General features: G+C 38.4%; 1 protein-coding gene across 2 annotated transcripts in view; it reads left to right on the top strand.

Moving 5' to 3' along the window:
* Nucleotides 1–23,637, top strand: part of SLC10A7 (solute carrier family 10 member 7) — a 298,910-nt gene that overhangs the window by 195,244 nt on the left and 80,029 nt on the right. The window lies entirely within an intron of this gene.

Below are 23,637 nucleotides of genomic sequence, written 5' to 3'. Positions count from 1 at the left end.
TTCTACTGGTGAGGATACATGAGGATTTAATCATTTGCCAAGGTCATAATTGGCAAATAAGTGAAGGAGCTAGAATTTGAACACAGGTAGTCTGGCTCCAAAATCCATACTGGTCTGTATTTCTAAATGAGGGGAGATATGAACTATGCCTTGCATGATAGGTAGGAAAGGTTATCCAAAGAAAGTCATCATTGAAGCAACTCTGCTAAAAAAAAATAATAATTTGGCTTGGCACCCATAGCTCAGTGGTTAAGGTGCTGGCCACATACACCAGGGCTGGCAATTCGAACCTGGCCCAGGCCAGCTAAGCAACAATGACAACTACAACAACAACAAAAAACCCAGAAGAGTTGTGGCAGGCATCTGTAAGTCCCAGCTACTTGGGAGGCTGAGGCAAGAGAATCACTTAAGTTTGAGGTTCAGTATGATTATCCCTGTTCTACTGGTGAGGATACATGAGGATTTAATCATTTACCAGTCATTTGCTATGAGTTGTGATACCACAGTACTGTACCGAGGGCGAAATGGTGAGACTCTGTCTCAAAATTTTTTTTTTTTAAATAAATGCCTATAATGTGGAATACAGTATAGAAATGAATAAGATACAGACATTATATTCAAGGAATTTATAGAAGGTCTTTACCTTCTTGATAAATTATTTAGATGCTATTTGATAAAAGAATATAATTTCTTTTTTTTTTAGAAATAGTTTAGTTTGTCATTTTTGATCTGTTATATTTGTCATTGAACAATCAACAAGTCATAAAATATTTGTCAACATTTTTCCTTTAACTAATATTTGTTGAGTGCCTGTTACAAGTCAGGCATTATATGGGTGCCACAGAACAATAATAGGCAACATAGGTCACCCTGCTTCTTCATGGAGTTTTCATGTAGTGGAGAAAACAGTTAAACAAGTATTAAAATAAAATGTGATAAATGCTATGATGGGAGAAGATAGGGGACATGGTGATTTATATTAGAGATTATAACCCACTCAAAGGTCCTCATCAGTGCTGATGCCTGAAAGATGAGAGATAGTTAGGAAAAAGAGCTAGAGAGAGTAGAAAGGACATATTCTATGCAGAGGGAACCACATGTGCAGAGGCCCAGTGCAGACAATAAGTTTGATGAACTCAAGATTGAGGCAGGTGGGTGACCTGATCAGATTTGTATAGTCATTAAGTCCTGAGCTCTGAAGACTGTCTACCAGGATTTGAATCCTACTTTACCTCTCTCTCACTAAATGAACTTGGGAAAATTACTCTTCTTCTTTAAGCTTTAGTGACTCCATTTAAAAAGAGAAATATAGTGCCTTCTTGTTAGGGTTGTGAAAACTTAAATGTGATCATGCTTATGAACTTAAATGTGATCATGCTTACAACAGAGTAAGTGTTGTAGAAAACTTAGTGATTATTAAACTAGAGGGGCCACCCTGACTGCACGTGGAGAGTAGATTGGTGCAGGACTAGACTGAAGGGACCGAGACTAATTAGGAAGCTGGAGCAGTGATTGGAGGGGAAACAACAGCTTAGTGAAAGGAGAGGCAGGGAGAATGAAAAGAAGCAAACGTATACTGGAAAGTTAATAGAAGATAGAGTCCTTGGTGAGTGACTAGAGTGAGAAGTGTTAAGGATGACTCCTACTCATCCTTTCTGGTTTGGGACCATTAGGTGGTTACAGAAAAACAGATTAGAAATCCAAATCCAATCCTGTAATCTATAATTGTGAAAAACTGGGTCTTGAATTGGATGAGCTATTGCAAGTAACAGCTACTGCAAGTAACTGGTCAGTAACAGGATGGGACTAGAAACTCTTCTCACTTCCTGACCAACACTGTTTCACTAAGACACACAGACTCTAACAACACATACCATGTCGAAGAAAATCAAATTGCAAGAGAAATACATCTTTGTGTGGATTGCCCTAGGGCTTCCAATATATATTCAGTACTGGAAAGTCTTCTGATTTTGTTAAACTATGTCATGTCTATAAAACGCTAATAAATTTGGAGTCTCATATATTTACTAGGAGGATTGCTCATTTAACAAAAAAGACATGATATTGTTGTCAAATGAATCTTCATAGTCAAGCCAAGTATTACTAATTTATTAAATGAGCCAGACTCTACTAGGCATAAGCAGAAAGCAATATTATTGTCACTTGTTAGCACTACTTTACATTTGCTCTGTAAATTTATTTCTTCCGCTTTGTAGATAAAATTTATGAAAAACTCATAGTTTGGGGGTCATTTGCAGGTATTAAAAAATCTAGTCCACTAGAAGAAAACATAGTTGAACATCTTAAGTCATAAAGGCATTGTCATTTATGTAAAGATTGATCACCTGGATTTGATTAGAATCAAAAACATCTATTTATCTCAAGCTCCTGTTAAGAGAATAAAAGGCAGACCACAGAGTCTGAGAAGATATTGATAATAAACACGTCCTTTGTCAGATATCAGCAAAGGATGTGTGCCTAAGCCATATGAATAACTCACCCAGTAAAGATGGGCAAACATTTGAATAGACATTCCATAATAGATGATATTCAGATCTCCAATGAGCATGTGAAAAGGGGATCAGCATCATAAGTCATCAGGAAAATGCGAATTAAAGCCACAGTGTGATACCACTGCACGTGAATCACAGTGGCCGAAATTTTAAAAGGGTGTCAACAGCAAGAGTAGACTCAGATGTCTAGGAACTAAAGTTCTAATACATTGCTGGTAGGAACAAGGGGACAATGGCTCAAGTATTTTGGGAAGCTCGCAGCATCTACTAATGCTAAACATATGCCTACCCTGTGACTCAGCAATTCTGCTCTAAGGTGTATACGCAACATAATGAATGCATGTGTCCACCAAAGACGTGTTGTGGAATATTTATAGTAACTTGGAAAAAGGACAAAGAACAAGAGTTCTTTTTCCCATTTTCAATATACAACGCACCAGCTGCTACCCCAGCTACCCACCACTAGATAAAGGAAGACTCACTAAATAAAATGAAAAAAAATTCAAGTGACCATCATCAAGAAGATGGATAAATAAATTCTGTTATATTCATGTAATAGGGCAAAAGATATGAATGAAAAAGATGAACTACTGCCCTCCACAAAAAGCTTGATTTGACTCTGACAGGCATAATGCAGAACCACAGAAGCCAGGCATAAAAAGAGTTCATATATAGGAGAATACAGCATGTATATGAAGGTCAAGATAAGAAAACGTAACCTGTGGTGATCAAAGTCTGAACAGAGGTAACTTTAGCTGAATAGGTAATTGACAGGGAGGAATTTTTCTGGAGTAGTGCTAGAAAATGTTTTATTTTTGGATCTGGTTGGTGGTTACCTAGGTATGTGTATGTATATATGAGATGTATGTGTAAAACTTGATACCATGTTCCTTATACTTCAATAAACAAAAAAAGCCTACTGTAATCCATTGCCAAAAATATCAGTTTCTTATCCAACTGAAAGCATTTTCCTCATTCTTCCCCTCCCACGTCGACTCACAATCAGTAATCTGCAGTAGGGAAAGAAGAATTGTGCTAAGTTTTTCCTCTCATCATTGGTCCACCTCCTTCCCCGTTCGTGAACCAGCATGTTGGCCCTTCTAGGATCAGACACATGCGGGAAGGAAGGATTAAAGAACAGGCTAAACCTCATGTGTCTAGAGTGGTAACTCGGCTGTGATGCCCTCTGAGTCTGGCACGTCTCCAAAGGCTAGCTCCTGTTCCTGTGGGGATGCTTCTGTGGGGTGTTTGATGACCCTGCCCCAGGAGAAGCATCCTAATACAGCATCAGCATGGGCCAAATCCTCTTAGAACTCTATCCACAGCTCGTGGCTCCTAGTGATCACTTCTCTAGATGGAGTCCTGATCAGGATGACTCAAGGCCAGTTCTCTTTTTGGGGTTACTTACCACATCTTTACCTGACCCATGAAGAACTCACAGCTTGCACCCATGTTCTAGCCTAGAGCTAACCCTTCTCCCCTTCCAGCTTCTCAGTTTAAACTTCTCCAAGAGGGAACCAGGCCCCACTTTCTGCTGTTCTCTTCTGCTCCTCCACAAATTCCAGAGGACATGGTCTTCACTGAAGCTCCCCCCTCACTTACCTCGGGTGGAAACCACCTTGGAGAGGAGATTGGATTTCTGTGGTCCAGTGACAGCTCTCACCAAAAAAGTTGCTCCTGCCAACCTTACTTCTACCTTTTGTGTGTAGCTCGAAAGGGCCTGATGGGCACAGTTACTGTTTTAATCTAGATGACAAAAGTGGTTCCTGCTTAGAAAGAGAAGTGATCCTTTTACCTACTTCATGCCTCTTTGCCAGTTACTTGAGGCTTTTCTAAATGAAAAGAAGCGTTATGGAGTATTAGTACTGCACAGTTGTTTTGTTCTTTTAAGTGTTCCAATTCAAAAATATCTCAGGAAGAAAAATGAATTATGCACTTTGAGAAATATACCCGTACATACATACTTACGGTACGTATACTACTCAGAACAGAGAAAATGTGCAGTGAGCATTCTTTTCTTTTTTCTTCCTGGATGGTGTGACTTCTCCCTTTCTTCGAGCAAAGCACTTTTCTTGAGTTATAGGATTTGGGTAGAGCAGAGAAGGATAGGGCTATAGGATTCATTATACAAGTTTTCCATTTGTAAACTGCGATAAAGGTGTGCTGTATTTAAAATTAAACCAGGTATGGTAAACTAAGCATAGACCTACAGTTAGAAAGACCTGAATTAAATCCTAGCTCTGTAACTTTTAGCCATTTGTTCATACAGCAAATTTATTGAAACCTTACTTTGTGCCAAGCACTGTTACAGACACTAAAAATGCAGGAGGGAAAAACAAGATCCCTTGTGGAGCTGAGTTGAGGGGCTGAGGTGGGAGAACAGAGGGAGAAATGGCCCACATAAGCACATAACTAAATATAATGTCAAGGGGTGCTACGTTTTGTAAACCAAAACAAAGCAAGATAAGGCAATAGAAAGTGTCAGGGGAGAGAAGACAGGGGAATGGGGTGTTGTAGACAAAGTGGTCAGAGGAGGCCTCATAAGAGACTTGAGTAAAGTGATGGCGGACCCTCTAGAGCAGGGGTCCTCAAACTTTTAAAACAGGGGGCCAGTTCACTGTCCCTCAGACCGTTGGAGGGCTGGACTGTGGGCCCCGGGACGAGTCAGCTGCTAAGCAGGACAGGCAGCAGCAGCAAAAACACCCGGCGGGCTGGATAAATGTCCTAGGCGGGCTGCATGTGGCCCGCGGGCCGTCGTTTGAGGACGGCTGCTCTAGAGAAAGAAGTGAAAAGAGGAGGCCACACTAACAGTAGTCAATGGTATATTGGTTTAAGCAAGATAATACATGTAAAGCACCTTTTACACAGCAGATGGGTAAGCGAAGATCTCTCCACCCACATTTCACGTGTATAGTAAAATATGAATGTATAAATGTATAGTAATAGATTTTGTAAAATAGTCTGAAGTCAGTTTCTCACTGAATTTACAAAATTAACTATGTATGTTAGCCAAAACAGGGGTGGACGTAAATAATCAAACTCTAACAGTTGTAGAATTGTTGCAGCTCTATCTTTTTTAATGGTCTGTATTAGTAACAGTTAATTTCACGTGTCAGGGGTCTGTCACGGGCTTAAATGTGCTGGAATTGTTTTACATTCAAACTGGCAAAAATCATTTGTTAAAAGAAACAAGAGCTGAGCAAATATATTTCAGCATTCATCGGGGTCTATTTTGCTAAATTACAGTTTCTGTGAATGATCAGCAAATTATGCCCATTTTAAATCTAGGAAATAAAGGAATTGATTTGGTTCTCATCTGTTTCAGGCATTTCCTAATGTCTTGGCATTGATTTTCAAATAAGCTTTCAATTTTGCAGAATTTGGCTGAATCATGTGGCATATGATCTAAGCCTGTAAAGTAATGACAAAATGCGACTGTTACACACTCTTTAAAGTAATGTAAAATTATGATATTTTTGGCTACCTTACAATATTTACATGTCAACTAAATTATTTTATAAAAACCAGGCATTCAAAATTCTACCGAGAAAGTGCTGAAGAACGAAGATATATGCTCAAGAATGTGTGGTTCAGGAAAATTTACATAAATTTCAGTGATAGGTTTTTATGTCCTATAGTTTTCTACAAAAGAAATCTGTATGCTTTTTGAAAACATGACTCTTAGATGTTTAAAAGCTTGTCAAATACCTTACTGGAAAGAAAATAAAGTCATTTGACTTAAAGTAAATCATTTTTCCAAATCTTCTCAAGCACGTTTATGTAGGAACCGAGAGAGAACAAGGGTTCTTTTTCACATTTTAAATACACAACACACCAGCTGCTGCCCCAGCTATCCACTAGAGAAAGGGAGAATAACTAAATTTCTTCAGCATCGTGTAGAACTAAATTTATTGAAATCCCAGTGAAAGCTTTTGCTGTGTTTGGTATAATAGGGAAAATTCCATAAGATGTCTTAGATTGCATTTCCTTCATGTTAATCTTCCTAGGCCTTGAGCTCCCAGGTCAGTTTGTAAACATGCTTCATCCGTTTAGAATGAAAACTCACACCTCAGAAGCCAGCCAGGTTTGGTAATTACGAGACATTTTATTTCAAATAAGGTGATTACTCCTCGTTGTAAACACTGGATCCATTGAATTTGGTTCAGAGGGGTTGGAGCTTGGTGACCCTCATCAGTTATTTTTCCTCAAATATATAAGGAATGAATTTGTATTCTAAAGTGCGTGGTTTTGATGAGCCAATGGCAGCCTTCCTTGTATCTACAGCCAAGGATTTCTCTGGTTATATTTCTGATTGTATTTCAAGCGCTCTTTTAAAATTTATTTTTCATTTATTATAAGAAGTCAGTTTCTGTATTGAGCATTGCTCCTATTTTCCTTCATGGATCTTCCTCTTTTCACCTAGCCTGTGTGTTCTAAAAGTAGACACAATCAAATGTTTTTGTTCCTCTTAAGAAACCCCTGACAGGCCCATGACACCGGCTAGTGCTGGAGCTGTACATTTCTATACATAATTGATGACTTGGGGCCGAGCAGACAGCACCAGTACACAAATAACACAGATTACCATACAGTGAGGGGTTTTAGGTCTTTGAATTTCCCATTTTTGAATAGAAATAACTTCTCGCTAAGTAACAAAGATTGCAGAAGGAATAAGTTTACAATAGTAATAAATATTCTTCAGAGAACAAAGCATCGGCCTGCCATAGATTTGGACAGTCTTAAGATTTTTAACTTTCTTATCCTGTCCTGTACTCCAGCCAAGTCTCAACTCAGCAGCACTGGAAATGTTTGATTTTGCTGACACCTTTGGTAATAATTTCTTTAAAAAACCGAAGTTTTAGTGCTGAGGAAAGTTAAATTCCAAATAGTACCTTTGAGGAATTTCTCACTGTCATGGCCCTTCCTGTTTCTTTGATTTACTAGGAGAAGGCTGGTAATATAATCATGCGATTTCCTGAGAGATCCAGGCCATGGGAGCGGTGATGTTAGGTCCCATTCACCACGCCCATCTTTTCCTCTGAGCGCTGTGAGCACACTGTCTTGTCTAAGCCCTTCGACGTGCTGTGTCTGGCCCCCAGCTCTGCCCTGGACCATTTTTATGTATCTCTCACCTCTCCTTTCTTCTCGTGCACATTCCTATACATCATTTGGGTCTCTGTTTAGATGTCACCACTTCATAAATCTCTCAGTTTAGATTCCAGGTAGGTGGGGTAAGCAGCCCTTCCCTGGCCTCATTACCTGGCCTTTGCCTTTTTACGTTGCCACAACTAGACTATAAAATCTATTAGGGTAGAGACCAGGCCACCTTTATCATTTGTTTCCCCACCCACTATCTGACATGGAGTAGGTATTCAACAATTACTTGTGAAACTACAAAGATCCTGCTAATATAAAATTGAACTTTAAACATAAAAATAATGATATAGATCGTTAGGTTTTAGATAGTAAATTGCTAGAGTTAACAGGCTGCTTATATTTTTTTTACTTTTTCATATAGTGATATGTAGTCTTAAGAATGCTATGATAGCAGAAAAAATAGATTAAAATTATGACTATGTTATACATTTAAGAAATCAAAAAACTATTTTGTAATTTCAAATGACCAAGTTACTATAAGTGAAACCTGTATTAGAGAAGAAATAAATATAGTTGGAAGTTTATAAGTGAAACTCAATTGGGGAGGGAGACATATAGTTACTTAATTCTGAGAGTTTAGGATCATTGTTTTATTTTGATTCATTTTCTTTTTAAAAAAAATAGAATTTCTCAGAAAAACAATGAATTTTTCTGAATCCTAGTGTGTACTGTTTAGTTCTAGGTAGATAGAAGAAAACATCACTTTTGTCGTTGTTTCTTGGACTGCACTTATACTTCAGAAAACACATTGTACAAATGTCTTCTTGTAACCAATGCAACAGAGAAAACTATACTAAAGTTCTCACACAAAATGTCTGCCTGTTATCTTTTATTTATTTATTTTTAATTTTTTAAATTTCTTTTTTGAGACCAAGTCTCATTCTACCCTGGGTAGAGTGCTATGGCATCACAGCTCACAGCAACCTCAAACTCTGGGGTTCAAGTGATTCTCTTGCCTCAGCCTCCCGAGTACCTAGCTGAGACTATAGGTGTGCACCACCATGCGCAGGGTAGTTTTTCAATTTTTTTAGTAGAGACAGGGTATCTCTCTTGCTGAGCTGGTTTCGAACTCCTGAGTTCACGCAACCCACCTGCCTCGACTTCCCAGAGTGCTAGGATCAGGCAAGCCATTGCAGACGCCCCTGTTGTCTTGTTGTTGTTTTCTTAATACCACTTCACAACGTATTTCACAATTCCCTAAAAGACAGTCATTGGGGTGAAAATTAGCTTCCTGGTTTATAAGTTAGTCATTGATTTCTATGAGTAATGATTTTGAATTTTAACCTTATAAATGGAAATTAGGCCCAAATATGCTTTTTTATCCATAAGAGAACTGAACTATAGTAGTGATGTGGGCTCAAGAATAAAACTATCTGAGTTCAAAAACGGACTGCAAAAAGTGTTGTTTGACCGTGGAAAAACTAGCTAACCTCTGTGTGCAATTAGTTTTTTTATCTGCAAATGGGGATAATAATTGTACTTATACGTTGGCTTGTTTTCAGAATTATGTCACACTTGCAAAGTGTGTAGGACAGTGTCTGGTAGATAGGCTCCATAAATACTACACATTATTATTAATCAGTCCCAGAAGCAAGAAATCATTTATTCCTTCATTCAGAAATAGTAACTGATCTCCTGCTATGTATGTCTCAGGCATAGGTACAGGGAATACAAGATGGAGCAAAAATGAGCATGTTCTCTGCCTTCATAAAGCTTATAACCTAGTGGAGGAGACACAGATATTAATCAAAGAATCACACATGCATGGGAGCCCATGTTCAAGGGTAATTGATATTGGCAGGAAGGCTTTCTCGAGGACTATAGGAAGCTGATATGTGCGGGTAGGAGCTGACGTAGTCCAGTCAAGGAATGGACCAAGGGGCCATGGCTGGGGTTTGGAGCTAGGTAGAGTGGGGAGAGATGGAGATGGAGAGGTAAACAGGGGCAGATCATACAGAATGTTGCAGACCATGACTCTAAAATGTGGTCTATTGGTTTTTAAAGACTGATGGGAACCTAATGAAGGATTACATTTCAGTGTGGAGAGAGGGTTGGAGTTTCCCAGAGTTTGGGGGTAAGAAAAGGAAAAATGACCCCTTCCTACATATAGTGCAGCTCCCAGGCTAAGTTTTGAAATCAGAAAATTTGCCATTGCATTGTCCTGGCTCCTCCTCTGTCCCTTCTTCTACCTGAGTCATTCCACCGAGGCGTGTAGTTCTCATGCCACTGTTAACCTCTCTGCATCAAGCTAGTCAGGCCGGTCTTGCCAACAAAAATGCCATTTTCTCCAGATTTTTCAGCCTTTCCTGCTTCTAACTAAATCTTATCCTGAAAGAAGTTTTAGATCCATGTCTGTATTTAGAGGAAAGCACACTGACGAAGATGAGAGCAGCTGACCTCAAGAACTGAGTTCTCAAATTTTGGGATTCTAACATTTGCTGAGGACCACATTGTTTGTTGTGGGTTATATCTATCTGTATTTGATATATTTTAAACCAAAGCTGAAAAATTATTAATTTGTTAAAGATAACTTCCATGACATGTAAGTAGGCATATTTTTATGAAAAATAATATGTTTTCCCAAACAAAAAGAACAACCAGGAAAAGAGTACTATTGTTTTGTATTTTGCAAATTTCTTTAATGCCTGGCTTAATATGAGACCTTTGGAATCCCTTGATTGCTTCTGTATTAGATCTGTTTTAATATCACATGTCATAGAGTCTCTGAAAAACTCTACCATGCAACTGTGAGGGAATGTGAGTAAAAAAGGCAAATAATGTGCGCACAGTATTATGAAAGTAGCTTTTATCTCACTGAATCCCCCCAAAAGAATTAGGGACCCTTGAGTCCCCAAAACGCACCATGAAAACTGCTGCTTCAGAAGAAAGCCTGCAATTTTAAAACAAGATGCTTATTAAGCCCAAAGACTCTCCTCTGAGATGGCATTTATGATAGTCTAAAAGTGAATTAAAAGAATTCAGGCAGCCTGGTTCTAATCTATTTCTGATTTTTACCACTTCTCCCATATATATCTTTTTTAACCCATTAATTTTTTTTAAGAATTTGGTAGAGATTCCTATGAGTCTTTAGATAATATCGGGAATTCTTTAAACATAATATTTTTGTGCTAGTTACTGGTGTAAGTTGTCTCTCCCATTCAAAGTAAATTGTGATTCCTGCACACTTCCCGTGAGCATCGAGTCACTTAGCTTTCTGACACAGCCTTGCCTGGATACTGCAGCTTCACTGTATTTGTCTTTCAAGAAGAAACGATTTGTAGCTAAAACAACAAGAGGATGGTTAATCTCGGTGGTCTCTTCCAGATCAGAAATGACATGATTTTATGTTATTTTCTTATGGTACACACAAGTGCTTTCTGAAGGCAGCTGCAAACATTTGAAATGAGGCGTCATTTAAAAATGAGTTTGGTTTCTCTCCTCAACAAACTCGAAGAACAAAATTCCTTTACATGAATTTTGTTACATTTGTTAAAAATCCATTTTCACTCACTTTAATCATACCCTGTACCTATATTAAGTTCCACGATCACTCTTAGTGGGAGTAAATTCCACCCTTTTTATTTATATGAAATGTATATTTCCATCCATTCAATATTAAGTTCTTCATTTTTCTTTCCCTTCACCCTCCTGGAAGTACCTGCAGGGTGAGGAAGACCAGGCTGACGGCCAAAGACTGCTAAATCTATACCTCTCTTTGATCTAGTAGCTCGTCATGGAAAGTTAATGCTCTTGACCATTACCATTTATCTCCCAAATCATTAGCAATTTCTGATCTTTAAGGAGGGGCATGCATAAATGTTAAAACATTCTAGAAGGACCGTTGAAAAGCATTTAGATTCCTTCACCGGAACTGGAATTCTTAGGTTATCCTTGAGATGTATCACTCATAGGCAAATGCTTAGGAACATGTTTGGCTTAGAGATCATGAATGAGCTGCCCGAGGCTCATGCAGACTATAGATGTGCTTTCTTTGGCTTTCATAGTGTGTGGTGTGTGTGTGTGTGTGTGTGTGTTTTCGTCTGAATTCGAGGGCATATGCTCTGTGTTTCCTGGGTTGCCCCACTCCCTGTTTTCGTATTTATGGCCCAGTTCATGCGTTTACCTTGCCAGTCTGGCTGCTGTCGGCATTTGAGTTAGCTGCTCTGCAGCAAGCAGTCACATCCAGGAAGAAGAGAAAAACAGACCCCAAGATTACTACATAAACTGTGACATAAGAGATCATGTAATAGAAGATTATTTGATAAGAATATGTAATTACTCATTTTAAAAATTCTTGGACATAGGAAAAAAAATTTTAAGAGAAAATGAAAATAATAATTGAGAAGCATGCCTCAAAAATGACGTTTAGATATGTAATTATGAAAGAGGTAATATCTTCCTGAAAGAGGTCATCTATTAAAATTTTTCTTTTGCATTATGTTACTTTTCCTATTTACGTGCATTGGTTTATCTATTTAAAAAACCTTAGTGTGCATTTAAATATATGGAACCAACCACCCAACTAATTTGTAAAGTGCAGAACTTGGCCATGTTGGTTTACCTGGAAGGTCCCACAGCGCCACCTAGTGCCTTGAATTTTATTTTGCATAATCTTTTTATAAATTTAAAAATTCTTACGATGGCCTTTTTAATAAAAAATATTGCACTGAGATAAATATGTGGTTTAAGTAGTGCTCTAAATAGAATGAGATAAAGTAATTATTATGTTTTTAGTTGAAAATTTTAGAACTCTAAAAATGATTATATAGCAGCACCACTATTAAAATTCAGTATAAAATCACTAGTGTTTCTAATTTCACCACTAAAGACAGTCTTTAGAAGATAATTACATTATGTGGGCTCCAGTGGAGCTATTGATGAGTTTATGTCCAAAGGCGTTACCTATTCTTTTTAGCTGCTCTATAAGTTAACAGTAATTTTTCCTGGATTCTTCTCGAAGTCCATGAATCCTAAATCTTCATAGATTACATTTTAAAACCATATGCCACAGTTCTGATCAATTTCAGACAAAGTTGTGTAACCACTTTTTAAACTGAGAATTTTTAAACTGAAAATAAAATGAGTCAAATGGGGCAGCGCCTGTGGCTCAAAGGAGTAGGGTGCTGGCCCCATATACCGGAGGTGGTGGATACAAACCCGGCCCGTGCCAAAAACTGCAACAACAAAAAAAATGAGTCAAATAAAAGAATATGGTGTACTTAACATATTCTTTTATGGAAAGAGCTCCAAGAAACATAGTGACGTGAGAAAAGAGAAAGCTGTGTGTAGAATACTATGCATGATATGATTATATTTAGAAAACTATATAAATTTGAATCATTTAAGAAGGCTAAATACATAGGTTGGGCGATAAAGGAATGATTGAATACTGGTATATTTTTTCTTTCTATAAGGAGTTACAAGAAACTGTTAATGTCTCTGGGTTGAGTGGCATGCTAGAAATTTTCAATTTTTATTTTGTGCTTTTCTATAGATCTATAATTTTTTCTAATGAGATTCATATATGCCTGTGTTTAAGATCAACAAGACTAATTTGAGTATTAAGATTATAAGCCGTTTTCATATTTCCTTATAATATTTCTCTGTATTAAGAAGATAAAATTTTTAAAAGAAAAAAGTGTTATGAGACAAAGTAAATATCCATCTCATAGGCTTATCTTTTTAGAAGGCTTTATGATCATTTATTTATTTATCTGAGAGAACATATAAGCACCAAGAAGGCAGATAATTTTGTTAGATTTATCACTCTGTATCTTTTACTTCTGAAATAATACCTGGCACATAGTGAGTGCTCAGTAAATCATTGTTGAATGAGTGAATGAATAAGGGCATAATACATTGTGTCCAACTACGACATAGGCTCCTATATAGTAATTAGATATGTTACATGGAATTTTAGTATAGTAGTATCTACATAAATATATGTGTATATACGGTTACATTCTTATGTCTGATGTTACTTAAAACAGGAATACTGATAGAATTATAGTAGTATAAGGCTTAGACTATGAAAAACACTCAATTATACCTTCAAATGTTTGTGAATGGCTAGTTTTATTTTGGTTTGATTTCTTTGCCCATTATTTATAAAAGACTTCATGCATCTCATTAGCTATCTTTGGAACTTGGTCATAATGAAATTCAATCAAAATGGTTACTAAAGAATAGTACCCTGCCCAGGGAGCAGTGGCTCACACCCATAATCCCAGCACTTCAGGAGGCCGAGGTGGGAGGAACACTTGAGGCCAGGAGTTTGAGGCAGCCTGCATGAAATAGTGACACCTTGACTCTACAAAAAATGTAGAGGGCCTGACAGTGCACACCTGTAGTCCTAGTTACTTGAGAGATTGAGTCAGGAAGATTACATGAGCCAAGATTGAATTCCTGATTCAAGGGTACAGAGAGCTTTGATCTGGCCACTGCTCTCTAGTCTGGGCAACAGAGTGAGGCCCTGTGTTTAAAATAAAATAAAATAAAAAGTAAAGAATAGTAGTCTGACCATTTCCCTTTTATATTTCGGTTACTGATAATTCTATCATAGCCACCTATCAGTTATTAATGTTAAAGTACCTGCAATTACACTTATATTAATCATAAAATGCTAATTACTCATTAAATACAATTATAGTCAATTCCTAATTACTTACTTAAAATTCAATATTTTATAGCTACCTGTTAGTGAAAATCCACTCACAGGCATAAACTATATTGTTTGATTTTAAACATACAGTGGTTCTTACTAATGTGTGCATAGATTTTTTTTTTTTTTTAACTGTCAAAGTGTGTAGAAGTTGCCCTCTACTGGGGAACTAGAAAAATTAAGTTAACATAGATTTTCAATTTCCTTAAAGACTCTTAGTTAAATTCATTGATGTGACTTACCAGATGATTGCTTCTTTCTCTCTGGCACTTTTAAGTTCTAAAGATATTGAAATATTTAACAGAGTACAAAAACAAATATCTGATGTGAATATACCCACAGCCATTTGTGATTGAAAATGTTGGCTCTTTTCTCATAAAAATTCCTCAGTAGCAACAGCCAAATAGTTAAAGTCTTGAAGTGGTTGTATCAGCGTGATTCTTCATTGAAATATTAGGGGGAATTAGCTGTATATAATTATACAACCAAAAATGAGACAGTACTGTTTTTAACAATTCACCACAGGAATTTTGGGGGTACAAATCTAAGCATTCTGTTTTTGTTTTTGTTTTTAAGCCAGTGCCTCTGCATCTTCCTGCTTGATTGGATGAATGTTGATTATTCGTTTGTTCTATTAATTGTTGAACTTTTTATACCAAAAAAAATTGCATTATCGTAAAATGGCTAGGTCCCCTGATTAGTCCTTACAAACTGATAAGACAGTATTCTTTTTTGTGCTATCGTTGCTTCTGCTTCTGCCTCCGAGAGCTCTGCCAGGCTTTGGGTAGCACAGCCCTATAGAGTTTAGAGTCCAGGATCTCTACGTGGTTCCCATCCCAATTGGATAGTCTATGTTTTTCTTCTCCTGCTCACTGATTATTTAATAAAAATAAACAGGTTTCTCCTTAAGGAGAAAATTGCTCAAAATTGGCATTGATGGTGAGGGATAGGTAGGGAAAGAAGAGACTCCCCAAAGTCAACCTAAAACCCGAATCCTACAGCCTCTGGGCCTTGGGGGTGGCAGGGCAAGATTCGTGAACCAGCAACGCTGCTATGAGGTGCACATCTTTCTTAGAACCATTGGTTAATCTACCTCCTTCTGGCTGAAGCCTCTCTGAGTCAAAAAGTTCAAGGCATTTTTCTAAGCTGTAGGAATGACTCTGTCTAAGGAATATGATAAAAAAAAAAAAACCAGTAAATTAGACCATTGATATATGAGACAAGGCAAGTGGAATGCAGCTGTCTCCATTCATTTTGTCCATCAATACTCAGTATTGATCATCACAGCGAGATCTAACAGCACTGTGTGCTGTCATTTAGACACATCTAAAAGGAACAGATGAGCGGTGCCAAGCCCATCCATTTCACATGTATAGATGTGGTCTGGGTTTTTGTTTGTTTAGGTTAAAATGTCGTTATAAGTCTGAACATTAGTTTTGATTAAACTATTACTTTGGATTCCTTTTTAAAAAGAAAATCCATTTTTAATAATTCTAGAAGTTTAATATCCAGAGGCCTGAATTAAAGGCCCCCTTTCCAAATCTCCCACAAATTGCTTCTCATTATTTTATTTTTCTGTCCTCATTGACCTTCGTAGTATCCCTCTGTCCTATCTTCCACATCTCTGCCTTGCTTTTGCAGACTTTTGCAGAAATATTATCCCATAGCCTTGTTGGCAATGCACGGACTTTATGGTGGTCATGGGGGTACCTGTTTTGAGAGTTTATTTTTTTCAAACTCTTTCTCTAATCTGTTTTAATTTTATTATTTATGTCTTCTTTGCCTTATATGTGTGATAAATAATATAGCTTTCAGATCTTCAATATGTGAGCTTTGCTTTACTCAACTGGTTTGTAGAAGGCCAGAAATAAGGGGTATCAGAAATAAGGAATTAGGCAGGGAATTTGAGACACTTAGGTGCTAATTATCTATGTTTCCCCTAACTCTGACCTGTGAGTGAGAGACACCACTTCCCTGAGTCTCAACTTTGCAATTTGTAAAATGAGCTACCAGATTATCCCCAATTTGTCTTTTAGTTAGAATTCTTTGATTTCTCTGTATTCTCAAAGAACTCATAGACAGTATATAAAGAAAGGGTAGTGACCACGATTCTGGAGACACACTGTGTGGCTTTTTTCCCCATTCTGTCACTTAATTACTTGGAAATTTTGTGACATTTTTGTGTTATGCACTAATGTCTCCTCAGTTTTCTCCTCTTTGAAGTAAGGAGTTATAATAGTTTGTTGAGGACATACAAGGAGCATAGAACAGTTTCTGACACAGAAGACATTTAATAAATGTCAGCTAGTCTCATTATTAAATAGGAGGGTTTAAAGCATCTCAGAAAGTGTGTTGTTTCTCATGAAATGGATATACTTCTCCCTGAGAGAATTTGTGGACACACATTCATTCATTCGTTCGTTCATTTATGTATAGAGTGTATTCATTGTGCATAGTGTGTGTGTTGTATGTAGGTACATGGGTAGTGTGTATGGTGTATATGGGTGAATAGGGTGTGTGTGTTGTGAGTGTGAATAGGGTGTATGTGTGTTGTGTAGAGGGTTCTTTCATTCAGCAAAAAAATTATTGAGTGCGCCTAATGTGTTATAGACATCAATGAACATATTACACATTAATCTTAAGCCGCTGAGAATAAATATCTACTGTTACTCTAGGGACCCAAGAGAGTTACTTGGCACATATTCCTATACCATTGGCAGGTTGTATCTGCAATCTTTGACCCTATTTTTATGTTGTATATTTTGTAATGATTTCCTGACTATCTTCTCTTCTAGTTGTCTACTTCTTCCTTTTTAATGTATCTTTACGTTAAATTAAGATACATTTTTAATGTATCTTTAATGTATAGTGTATCTTTTTTTTTTTTTTTTTTTTTGAGACAAAGGCTCAAGCTGTCCCCCTGGGCAGAGTGCCGTGGCATTACAGCTCACAGCAACCTCCAACTCCTGGGCTCAAGCGAGTCTCCTGCCTCCGCCTCCCAAGTAGCTGGGACCATAGCCGCCCGCCACAACACCCAGCTATTTTTTGGTTGCAGCCGTCATTGTTGTTTGGTGGGTCCGGGCTGGGAATTCGAACCCGCCACCTTAGGTGTATGCGGCTGGCGCCTTAGCCGGTTAAGCTATAGGCACCGAGCATGTATCTTTTTTCTTTTTAATAACTTTTCTTCTCTTTAGACCATCTCCTAGCCTCTTTAACTTTTTTTATTCCTTTTGCTGAGTTCTATCTTCTGATACTTCCTATAGCTTAGCTGTAGTCCCTGTAAATTTCTTTTTTCTACCTATAAAATTAGGAGACTCAATTCACTTATTGGAATTTTATTTTATTTATTATTTTTTTTGAGACAGAGTGTTACTTTGTTACCCTCTGTAGAGTGCTGTGATGTCACAGTTCACAGCAACCTCAAATTCTTGGGCTTAAGCGATTCTTTTGCCTCAGCCTTCCTAGTAGCTGGGACTATAGGCACCTGCCATAATGCCCAGATATTTTTTGTTGTTGTTATTGTTGCAGTTGTCATTGTTGTTTAGCTGACCTGGGCTGGGTTCAAACCCACCAGCCTTGGTGCATGTGGCTGACGCCATAACCACTGTACTATGAGTGCCGAGCCCACTTATTGGAATTTTAAATTAGATAATGTTTGTAAAGCACTTTTACAGTTAGCACAGTTCCTGGTCTATAGTATACTTCAATAAATGTTGCCTATTGTTATGATGGTGGTGTTTGGTATCGACTGAAGCAGTGATACTAAAGCAGGAAATACCATTCTGCCTGACCATTGGGCAAGGTGGAGCCGTCTGCTTGACTTTTTAAGAGAGCTCTGCTTCTTGTGTAGACATGTAATGTTTGCTGTGCTACCAATAATTGGCCGCCCCATGTATTCTCAGGAAATTAAAATTACAATACCTCAAGCTGCAGGCCAAAACGACCCCTGGAAGTTCTTGCCTTAATTATGAAAACTTATGTCTTTATACTCTAACCTTCAAGCAATAAATTTGATTTAATTCTTTTTGTTGCCTTGTCTGTCTGATAGATACTCTATAGATAAGCATTTTTAAGAAATTGCTTTGGAAAATTATTTATTGCATGTTGGAAGTATAAACTTAGAAGACATTTATGTGAAATTTTCTTAAAACATAACAGAAAGTTCTCACATCCATCTTACTTTGGGCTTTAGCTAAATTTCATATTGTTTATTTCACTCTTAATCTGTATAGGAAAAGCAAGTTATTAGCTAATAGTTTTAATGCAGGTGTATGAGTTCACACTGCGTGAGAAAAAGATTCACTTTTTCAGTTAATAAGTAAAAAGAGAAATCATGAGTTTGAATGCTAGTTTTTTATCTTCAGCGTTTATGACTATGTTCGTTCTAATTAGCAATGTACATAAACGCCTCCTTTGTGTTCTTGTGTTTATTCATCATCTTTTGCACAGCTCCAGACATTAGCACCCCAGACTCCATGCATTCTGCCTGCCGTTCAGCATCTTTAATCGCGCCCTCCCCAGCGGTCCCCCTTGCTTTGCTTCTATAACCTTTGGCAAGGAGAACCATCTTCAGATTAGAAATGGAAATGGAAATATCAGCAAAAGGAAAATAGATCCAATACAATCTGTCTGTTGGCCCAGACAGATTACTTTGTAGGGTCCTGAGAAAACTAACATCTGAGATTGCTGAATCATTATCTTTGACAAAACCTTAAAAAAAAAAAACCCAAAACCAGAATCAACAGCTGGGGATGCACAAACGTCACTGCAAATTTCAATAAAAAGGAGGAAGAAAGCGGATTTTATACACTATTAGCTAGTAATTTGGTATTAGTCTAGAGAAAAATTAAAGAATGGGTAATGAAATAGCGGTTTCTAAGGCGTTGCAAAGGAACGTGCTGTGCTGTTTCAAAGCCACGCAGGTTCACTAAAAGCCAAGTTGCTAAAAACAACAGAAGTTTGTTACAGTTTTTTCTTTCTGAAATACATTGCTAATCCTGCAAACTCTGGCACTGCTGGGGCACATCTTACCATGCCTATTTGTTTACCTGGGGTCTGTGGCTGCTTTCCAGGTACAACAGCCGATTTGAGTAATTACAGCAGTATGGATTACAAAGCCGAAAATAATTACTGTTTGGCCAAACAGAGAAAAGGTTTGCCAGTCTCTGCTCTAGAGTCTAAATTCATTCTTTCTTTTTGAATGCCTACGAATTACCTGGGGATCTTGCTAACAATGCCGATTATGGTATAGTACTTGTGGGGTGGAGTTGAAGATGTGGCAGTGTCTGACAAAGCTTCCAGGTGACTGACACCAGTGTTGCTTGTTCTCAGGCCACATTTCAATCTAGTGAGGATCTAGATTTCTTAAAGACATGAGCAGATCACCTGTTTTAAAAAAAGAGAGTAAACTATGAATTGGAAGTCAGTTCCGTTGGTTAGAATCTTACTTAATTGAATGCTACGTGTAGTATCCATGAAGCATTAGAGGATCAATGTTGTTTTGGAAGGAAGTATTTCCTGGCCATTTCAAAATGATTATCTGATTATCATTTCCCTGTATGAGGATATTAGCTTAGTGATGATATTTGAATAGAATAACAAGTTGATAACTCGAGTGTTTAGATGACTATTAACTAGGTTGGTCTGCTAGACAGTTCCTCTGTTGAAAAATAATTCCTCATGTGTCTCATAGCTTTCTACATGTTAGGGACAGCGGATTGACTTGCTTTTGTTCTCAACTCTGCAACCAAGGGCAGGTTTGCTTTCTGCCCATTATAAAAGATTCCGGTTCCCTAAACTCAGGATTCCTTTCCTGTAACGCACTGCACTGTCTGTGCAGGCATCCATCTCAGCCCATCTGCATCACCCTGCTTGACTTGGGGGCAAGGAGAACTGATGCCAGTATCATGCTTAGGCTGCTTGCTGTGCTATGAATGATAAAAATCCTTTGGCTCTGACCCAGAGTTTTGGGTCTTCTGCCAGCATACTTCAAAATGTAGCAGGCCAACTCGTTATCTTCAAAGTATGGCAATCTCAGACCCATCACAGTTTTAGACACTCTCTCTCTATAGTCATAACTTCACACAGGTTTTCAGTCACTGACTTTCTTCTTCCTCCGCACCCAGCTTCCCCTCACTTTAGTAAAATTCTTAATGTTCCACTTAATAGAGAAAAGAGAAGCTCTTAAGTGAAAATTCTTTTCACTTTCCAACAAGAAGCATACCAGCCTGTCTTCATCTGTACCTACTCTGTCCTTTTCTTTTATAATGAAGTATTTGACCCATGTCCTCTCTGTAGTGAAACCCTCTAGCTGTGTGCTAGAACTCCTTCGCTGATGCCTTTTAGGTACAATAGGTGTCATTTCTTCTCCTCACTCAACCTACAGTCCTCTGATACCCTTTTGTCTCTTTTCTATGAAAGTTGAGAATCCTCAACGTTCTTCTTTCCCAAATGAAGCAAACAACAAAACAATGAAACAACAAACTTCCTTTATCTCACCTCCATTCTGCTGAAACTATTGCTGTATTTCTTGCCTCCTCTTTACAGCTAGATTTTTTAAATTATTTTAATAGAATTTAGGGGGTACAAGTTGAATTCTGTTGTACAGGTCGGACAACTAAGTTTAAGAACTCATCTTAGAAAAAATGCCACAGACCTCATTGCTGACCATCACTACATCACCTTCAAGGTATTCTCCTTGGGAAACTGTGCACCTACACCAGCACCTGGTCTCCCCTTCAAAGCTATTTTGGAACTTTCTGGAATGGCCTCCAGACTAGTACATACCTCATTGCTGAATATCATCACAGTCCCCTTAGAAGTACTCCCCTTAGCTATCGAGTGACCAGAGTGATATTCAGCAATGTAGCACTTTTTCTAGGATGAGTTGGTGAACTTAATTGCTAGACGTCATGTGTGTATCTAGTATAGTTATGAAGTCTGAGCTTTTGTACACATCATCTGAATAGTGTATACTGTATCCCAGATGGCGTTTTTCATTCGTACCTTCTCCCACCCTCCTACAGCTAACTTCTTAAAAGTATTGTCCAACAAACTCAAGGAAAAAATGCTCAAAGTCCCTAATCATTAGGGAAAGGCAAATCAAAACCACAATGAGATATCACCTAACTCCAGGGAGAATGGCTTGCATTAAAAAGTCCCCAAACAACAGATGCTGGCATGGATGCGGAGAGATAGGAACGCAAATATGCTGTTGGTGGGACTGCAAACTAGTGCAACCTCTCCGGAAAGTTGCATGGAGATACCTCAAAGAACTTAAAGTAGACCTACCATTTGATCCAGCAATCCCACTGCGGGGTATACACCTAAAGGGAAAAAGCTCCTTTTTTAAAAAGGGTGCTTGCACTTAAATGTTTACAGCAGCACAATTCACAATCACAAAGATGCGGAAACAACCCAAGTGCCCGCCAGTACAGGAATGGATTAATAAAATGTGGTACATACAGACTGTGGAATACTACTCAGCCATAAAAAATGGTGATCTGGTTTCTTTTGTGACTACGTGGATGGAACTGGAAAACATACTTTTAAGTGAAACATCACAAGAATTGGGAAACAAACACATGCACTCCATATCAAGTTGGAATTGCTTGATTATTACTTAAGTTGCATATATGGCAATGAATGTCAGTGAAAACCAAATTGATGGGAATTGTGAGGCGGGGTGGGTAAATTCACACCTACTGAGAAGAGTGCATAGTATTTAGGTGAAGGGAACACTTACAACTTTGACTCCATCTGTACAAAAATAAACTTCATAAATAAAACCTGTGTGTACCATAATATTCTGAAATTTTTTAAAAAGCTTAAAAAAAGGTATTGTCTAAACCAAGGGTCCTCAAACTTTTTAAACAAGGAGCCAGTTCACTGTCCCTCAGACCACTGGGGACTGCACAGCCCTGGGATGAGTTGGCTGCTAAGCAGGACAGGCAGCGGTGGCAAAAACACCCGGCAGGCTGGATAAATGTCTTAGGCGGGTTATATGTGGCCCCCGGGCCATAGTTTGAGGATACCTGGTCTAAACTGTTTCTCATTTCCCTCTGAGCTTCTCAGCCCTCAGACAACTGCAATTTAACGTTCACATTAGTCACTCCATTGAAATTGTTTTCTTCTATGAGCGTCAATCTGCGCTCTTTAACTTCCTATATTTAGCAATAAACCACCAAACTATATGCTTAGGATTTACTCATGTATATTGACTGTCCAGACTCTGAGATTCAGCCCCATGTATCCCACTACTTATAGCATCTTTGATTACAGCCATCTCAAAATCCTAGTTTTCCCCAAGAAAAATAAATCTGTTCATCCTCACTTCTGCCCTGACTCAGTAATTGGCTCTATGAATCAGTTGGGAAAGCTAAGAAACCCTCCTTCCTTTCATTTTGCTACACTCCCCCCACACTGAATTGGACAGTGTACCATCTATGTTTCAAATCCTTTTGAATCTGTTATGCCTGTCTTGATCACTAAGATTCCATCTCCTTACCCCAAATCAGCTCTTGCCTAGACTATTGAACAACCTCCTAATAAATTTGCCTCCCACTCATCTGTTTTACACCCAGAATGATTTTCACCTAATCACAGATAGCATCATGCCGTTGCATCAGGCCCCTCTCCCACACCCACGGCTACATAAACTCTGCCAGTGGCTTCCCCTTGCTTTCACATGAAGCCCAAACCCCTTTCCATAGATTACGAGGCTTTTCTGCTTCATCTGGCGTTTAGCTTCATCTTGCACAACTGCACCCTTTACACCCTTCTCTTTCATTTTCTGTAAGTTCTTCTTGCCTCCAGGCCTTTCTTCTCTTCTCCTGGCCTATGTTTTCTCTCTTTCCCTTTCTTCTGCTCTGTGACTCCTTTTGTGACTCCTTTGCTGGGTTAATTCCTATTATTTCAGTTCTCATAAAGTTTTTTTTTTTTTTTTTTTTTTTTGAGACAGAGCCTCAAGCTGTACCCCTGGGTAGAGCGCTGTGGCTTCACTGCTCTCAGCAACCTCCAACTCCTGGGCTCAAGCGAGTCTCCTGCCTCCGCCTCCCAAGTAGCTGGGACCACAGGCGCCTGCCACAACGCCCGGCTATTTTTTGGTTGCAGCCGTCATTGTTGTTTGGCGGGTCCGGGCTGGGGATTCGAACCCACCACCTTAGGTGTACGTGGCTGGCGCCTTAGCCGGTTGAGCTATAGGCGCAGAGCCAATTCTCATAAAGTTTTCCCAGCAAGCATGGTCTCAAACTAGAGAGCATTAACTGGAGGTCTTCAGGGGCTAGTATTATCCACCTCAAATAGTCT

Source organism: Otolemur garnettii, unplaced genomic scaffold (assembly GCF_000181295.1).
Source record: "Otolemur garnettii isolate 467f Iridium unplaced genomic scaffold, OtoGar3 scaffold00041, whole genome shotgun sequence".
Classification (NCBI taxonomy): Eukaryota; Metazoa; Chordata; class Mammalia; order Primates; family Galagidae; genus Otolemur; species Otolemur garnettii.
This window is presented reverse-complemented; position numbering and strand designations above follow the sequence as displayed.